Raw genomic sequence first — 7541 nt, forward strand, 5'->3', positions numbered from 1 at the left:
CTCATACTTTCTATGTTTGAAGTCATCACTAACCATAAGATCAATAGGAACTATTTTATTCTTTCTACTTTCTCAAGATCATAGCAAGATAGAAAAGCCCTTGACTCAACACTAGTCTTTATTATAGATAGCTCACGGACTCGATTACATAAAGAGATCACAAAGCAAAACTCAAAACTACTTGATATAGCTACCGGCATTGAACGTCACTTTATATTGCCACTTGTATGTGGATCTTTATTATGCAGTCTGTCACTTTTATTGCTTCCACAACAAGATGATATAAAGCTTATTTTCTCTGCACTAATAAGTCATACATATTTAGAGGGCAATTTTTTATTGCCTGCAACATGACAACTTACTTGAAGGATCTTACTCAATCCATAGGTAGGTATGGTGGACTCTCATGAAAAAACTAGGTTTAAGGATATTTGGAAGCACAAGTAGTATCTCTACTAGGTGCAAGGAATTTGGCTAGCATGAGGGGGAAAGGAAAGCTCAACATGTTTGAAAGGTCAATGACAATATACTTTAACTGAGATGTGAGAAAACATAAACCATTACGTTGTCTTCCTTGTCCAACATCAACTCCTTTAGCATGTCATACTTAATGAGTGCTTCACAATCATAAAAGATGTCCAAGATAATATATTTGTATGTGAAACCTCTCTTTCCTTATTACTTCCTATTAATTGCAACAATGACCAAAACTACGTTTATCAACTCTCAACAACTTTTATGCCTCATACTTTCTATGTGTGAAGTTATCACTAACCATAAGATCAATATGAACTCTTTTATTCTTTCTACTTTCTCAAGATCATAGCAAGATAGAAAAGCCCTTGACTCAACACTAATCTTTATTATAGATAGCTCATGGACTCGATTACATAAAGAGAACACAAAGCTAAACTCAAAACTACTTGATACTAAAACTTCAATCTACTAGATGAAGATACTACTAAAAGGATCGAACTAAATAAAATGGTAAAGATAGGAGTGTGATGGTGATACGATATCGGGGCACCTCCCCCAAGCTTGGTAGTTGCCAAGGGGAGTGCCCATACCCATGTGATTATGTCCTCGGAGGTGGTGAAGTAGGAGTTGTTGATTATGTAGGCTTGTCGTCCATCTTCCTAGGCATAGGCTCACCATCATAGAAGGATGATCGAGTCTCCGGGATCCTTAAATTTTTGCATCTAGCTTGTGGTTGTTGGTGAACTCCGTGATCATCGTCTGGTTGGCGTTGAGGCCATGCTCCACCATCCCTTGGCACTTGAAAACTTGCTGCTCCATGGCTTCGAGCTTCGTCTCCACGCTTAAGGTACGCCTTGGTGCCTCCACATCGCGGATGTGCAGCAGCCCCTCACACATCTCAATAGTTTGAGGGTGTTACAGCACCTCCGCGAGATAGGGGTTGATAACCCTATCGAAGAACTTGTCCTTGGGAGCGCTAGGAGACGTCATGATGCTCTAGATCTGAAACAGAAACAGCTCGAAATGAAAATAGAGGATATTTGCGTGATACGGTGGTCAAAACCTCCGGGAGTTTATATAATGAATTTTCACTGACCAAAATACATAACGTGCAAGAAAACGGAGTCCGGGAGGCACACGAGGTGGCAACGAGACAGGGGGCGCGCCCAGTAAGGGTGGGCGCGCCCTCCACCCTCGTGGAGGCCTAGTGTCCTTCCGGGACTACTTCTTACTTCCTAAAATTCTTAAATATTCCAAAACTGATAAAAATTGCCATTAGAATTGTTTTGGAGTCGGTTTACTTAGCGTACCACATACCTATTCCTTTTCAGAGTCTGGAACATTTTGGAAAGTGTCCCTTATGTACTCCTCTGGGGTTACAGTCTCAATAATATTAGTTTCAACATTGATAGGGTTACCTGAGATATAATGTTTAATTCTTTGACCGTTCACCACACTCGGACTTGTTCCTTCGAAGTTGTTGATTTTTATGGCACCAGAACGATAGACCTCCTCGATAACCTAAGGACCTTCCCATTTAGAGAGAAGTTTTCCTGCAAAAAATCTTAAACGAGAGTTGAACAATAAAACATAATCACCTACGTTAAACTCACGCTTTTGTATCCTTCTGTCATGCCAGCATTTGACTTTTTCTTTGAATAGCTTGGCATTCTCATAGGCTTGGGTTCTCCATTCATCAAGTGAGCTAATATCAAACAACCTCTTCTCACCGGCAAGTTTGAAGTCATTGTTGAGCTCTTTGATAGCCCAATATGCTTTATGTTCAAGTTCTAGAGGTTAATGATAGGCTTTTCCATAAACCATCTTATATGGAGACATACCCATAGGATTTTTGTATGCAGTTCTATAGGCCCATAATTCATCATCAAGTTTCTTGGACCAATTCTTTCTAGATCTATTGACAGTATTTTGCAAAATTAATTTGAGCTCTCTATTGCTCAACTCTACTTGACCACTAGACTGCGGATGATAAGGAGATGCGATTCTATGATTAACATCATACTTAGCAAGCATCTTACATAAAGCACCATGAATAAAATGTGAACCACCATCAGTCATAAGATATCTAGGGACTCCAAACCTCGGAAAAATAACTTCTTTAAGCATTTTAATAGAAGTGTTATGATCAGCACTACTAGTTGGAATAGCTTCTACCCACTTAGTAACGTAATCAACAACAACTAAAATATGTGTGTAACCATTAGAGGCAGGAAAATGTCCCATATAATCAAAGCTCCAAACGTCAAATGGTTCAATAGCAAGAGAATAATTCATAGGAATTTCTTGACATCTACTAATATTACCAATTCTTTGACATTCATCACAAGATAAGACAAACTTACGAGCATCTTTGAAGAGAGTAGGCCAATAAAAACCGGATTCCAATACCTTGTGTGCAGTTCTATCTCCAGCGTTGTGTCCTCCATATGATTCAGAGTGACACTTGCGTAGGATCTGTTCCTGTTCATGCTCAGGTACACAACGTCTAATAAAACCATCTACTCCTTCCTTATAGAGGTGTGGGTCATCCCAGACGTAATGTCTTAAATCATAAAAGAACTTTTTTCTTTTGCTGGTATGTGAAACTAGGTGGCATAAATTTAGCAACAATGTAATTAGCATAATCAGCATACCAAGGAGCAGTACAAGAAGCATTAACGACCGCTAATTGTTCATCAAGAAAGCTATCATCAATAGGTAGTGGGTCATCAAGAACATTGTCTAACCTAGAAAAGTTGTCTGCAACGGGGTTCTCAGCTCCCTTTCTATCAATAATATGCAAATCAAATTCTTGGAGCAAGAGAACCCATCTAATGAGTCTAGGATTAGCATCTTTCTTTTCCATAAGATATTTAGTAGTGGCATGATCAGTGTGAATAGTAACTTTGGAATCAACAATATAAGATCTAAACTTATCACATGCAAACAGAACTGCTAAGAATTCTTTCTCAGTAGTAGCATAATTTCTCTGGGCAGTATCAAGAGTCTTACTAGCATACTGGATAACATTCAATTTCTTATCAATTCTTTTCCCTAGAACAACACCTATAGCATAATCACTAGCATCACACATAATTTCAAAGGGTAAATTCCAATCAGGTGGCTGAACAATAGGTGCAGTGATCAAAGCTTTCTTAAGTATTTCAAATGCTTCTACATAATCATCATCAAAGAAAAAGGGACTATATTTTTGCAATAAATTAGTCAGAGGCCTAGAGATTTTAGAAAAGTCCTTAATGAACCTCCTATAAAAACCGGCATGACCAAGGAAACTTCTTATACCTTTTATGTCCTTGGGACATGGCATCTTTTCAATAGCATCAACTTTAGCTTTATCAACTTCAATACTCTCTCGGAGATCTTGTGCCCCAAGACAATGCCTTCATTAGCCATTAACTGGCACTTTTCCCAATTCAAGCCGAGACTAGTGTCTTCGCATCTCTACAAAACTTGATCAAGGTTGCTCAAGCAATCATCAAAGGAGGATCCATAAACGGAGAAATCATCCATGAATACCTCACAAATCTTTTCACAAAAGTCAGAGAATATAGCCATCATGCATCTTTGAAAGGTAGCAGGTGCATTACATAAACCAAAAGGCATACGTCTATAAGCAAAAGTACCGAAAGGGCAAGTAAAAGTAGTTTTTGATTGATCCCCCGCTGACACAGGTATTTGAGAGAAACCAGAATAACCATCTAGAAAGCAGAAATGTGTGTGTTTGGATAGTCTTTCTAGCATTTGATCAATAAACGGTAAAGGGTAATGATCTTTCTTAGTAGCTTTATTTAATTTATGGAAATAAATTACCATTCTATAACCTGTAATAATTCTTTGCGGGATCAATTCATCTTTATCATTAGGAACGACAGTAATACCTCCCTTTTTAGGAACACAATGGACAGGGCTTACCCAATCACTATCAGCAACGGGATAAGTTATACCCGCCTCAAGGAGCTTTAGTATCTCCTTTCTTACCACTTCTTTCATCTTGGGATTCAGTCGTCGTTGAGGATCTCTAACTGGTTTGGCACCTTCCTCCAATTTAATTTTGTGTTGGCATAAGGTGGGACTATTGCCCTTAAGATCATCCAGAGTATATCCGATCGCAGCACGGTGCTTCATCAGAGTTTTCAGTAATCTTTCTTCTTCTTGTTCTGCAAGGTTAGCACTAATAATAACAGGATATATTTTCTTTTCATCAAGATAAGCATACTTAAGATTATCAGGTAATGGTTTGAGCTCAAACACGGGATCACGCTTGGGTGGAGGGGGGTCCCCTAGAATTTCAACGGGAAGGTTATGTTTCAAAATAGGTTCCTGTTGAAGGAACACTTTATCTGTTTCCCTTCTTTCCTTCATAAACATATTGTTTTCATGGTCTAGCAAATATTGTTCTAACGGATCAGTAGGAGGCACGGCAATAGAAGCAAGACCAATAATATCATCCTTACTAGGTGATTCTCTATCACGAGGTTGTCTATGAAACTTAGCAAAATTAAACTCATGAGACATCCCTCTAAGCCAATTGTGACAGTATCCTTTTCACAATCAATCGTAGCATTAACTGTATTCAAGAAGGGTCTACCAAAATAATGGGACAAAAGTCATCTTGTGGAGAACTAAGAACAAGAAAATCAGCAGAGTATTTACCTTCCCACACAAGACTTCAACATCTCTAACAACCCCAACTGGTGAAATAGTATCTCTATTGGCAAGTTTGATAGTAACATCAATACCTTCCAATTCAACGGGTGCAATGTCATGCATAATTTCTTTATATAAGTCATAGGGTATTGCACAAGCACTAGCACCCATATCACATAAGCCATGATAACAATGATCTCCTATTTTAACAGAAATAATAGGCATGCCTAACACATGTCTATGTATCTTAGTATCTGGTCTAACAATATTTGCAGTCTCACCACAGAAATAAATAACATGCACATCTAAATCATCATCCAAGAGATCTTTAACCATAGCAATACTAGGTTCAACTTTGATTTGCTCAGGAGGTGTATAAGTCCTAGTATTACTATTACGAACAACAGTCCAAGTTTTAGCATGATCCTTTATCCTAACAGGAAAAGGAGGTTTCTCAACATAAGTAGTAGGAACAATAGGATCACTATAGGTGACAGTCTTTTCTTCAACTATAATAGGTGCAACTACTTCTACTTCAATGGGAGGATTATATTTAAACCACTTCTCCTTAGGGAGATCAACGCGAGTAGCAAAAGATTCACAGAAAGAAGCTACTCTCTCAGAGTCAAGTCCATATTTAGCGCTAAATCCACGGAAAGCATCGGTATCCATAAAAGATTTAACACAATCAAACTTAGGTGTCATACCTGACTCCTTACCATCGTCGGAACCCCAATCTTCAGAGTTGCGTTTAATTGTTTCCAATAAGTCCCATTTGAATTCAATAGTCTTCAGCATATAAGAACCAGCAGAGGAAGTATCGAGCATGTTGCGATCATTGAGAGAAAGACGAGCATAAATTTTTTGAATAATCATTTCTCTGGAGAGCTCATGATTGGGGCATTAATATAACATTGTCTTAAGCCTCCCCCAAGCTTGAGCGATGCTTTCTCCTTCGCGATGCCAGAAATTATATATGTAATTATGATCACGATGAACAAGATGCATAGGATAGAACTTCTGGTGAAATTCCAACATCAATCGTTTATAATTCCAAGATCCCGTATCATCACATAACCTATACCATGTCAATGCATCTCCCTTCAAAGATAAAGGGAAGACCTTCCTTTTGACAACATCATCGGGAATACCTGCAAGCTTAAATAATCCACAAACTTCATCCACAAAGATAAGGTGTAAATCGGGATGCAATGTTCCATCTCCTGCGAATGGATTAGCTAGCAGTTTCTCTATCATACCCGAAGGAATCTCAAAGTAAATATTTTCAATAAGTTCAGTAGGTTGAGGAGGAACACTTTGCTCTTCTGGTCGGGGTGAAGATACCCCGAACAAGCCCCTCAAAGGATTAGTTTCCATAGTGACAAGTAACAGAAAATTTCAGCATACTATATAAATGTTTCCTTACCAAGTTCCACTCACCAAAAGCGCTACATTCCCCGGCAATGGCGCCAGAAAAGAGTCTTGATGACCCACAAGTGTAGGGGATCTATCGTAGTCCTTTCGATAAGTTAGAGTGTCGAACCCAACGAGGAGCAGAAGGAAATGATAAGCGGTTTTTAGTAAGGTGTTTGTCGTGGTTCTAAGCCTGACAGTAGAGTGGGGGGTAGGTATGGAGAGGCAAGGTCCTAGCTATGGAGAGGTTGTAAACACAAGAGATGTACGAGTTCAGGCCCTTCTCGGAAGAAGTAATAGCCCTACGTCTCGGAGCCCGGAGGCGGTCGAGTGGATTGTGAGTATATGAGTTACAAGGTGCCGAACCCTTCTGCCTGTGGAGGGGGGTGGCTTATATAGAGTGCGCCAGGACCCCAGCCGGCCCACGTAGGAGAGGGTTTAAGGTGAGTTAAGTCTAGGGCGTTACTGGTAACGCCCCACATAAAGTGCCTTTACTATAATAAAGCCTACTTAATTACAGGCCGTTGCAGTGCAGAGTGCCTCTTGACCTTCTGGTGGTCGAGTGAGTCTTCGTGGTCGAGTCCTTCAGGTCAGTCGAGTGAGTCCTTCGTTGGTCGACTGGAAGGCGACCTCTTCTAAGGGTGCCCTTGGGTAAGGTACTTAGATCAGGTCCATGACCCTACCCTAGGTACATAACCCCATCATTAGCCCCCGGATGGATTGAGGCTTCGAGTGAGGAAGGAGTTGATGTCGTTTCCGATTAACCTTTGCGCTCTGGTCGTGCGTTGTCCTGGACCAAAGAATCTCTTCGTCGACAGTGAGCAACTTGTCTTCAGTCGACTCGATCCATTCTATTCTTGCGTCGAGTGATCTTCCGGGCTTCGACGATCTCCGAGCGACGGATCGCCGGAAACCCCGTGTCTGACAGACTGATCTGCTGTTCGCGGATTCCATGGGATGCGAAATTTGGGGACGCGCGCGAA

The sequence above is a fragment of the Triticum dicoccoides genome, chromosome 3B, assembly GCF_002162155.2.
Source record: "Triticum dicoccoides isolate Atlit2015 ecotype Zavitan chromosome 3B, WEW_v2.0, whole genome shotgun sequence".
Lineage (NCBI taxonomy): Eukaryota > Viridiplantae > Streptophyta > Magnoliopsida > Poales > Poaceae > Triticum > Triticum dicoccoides.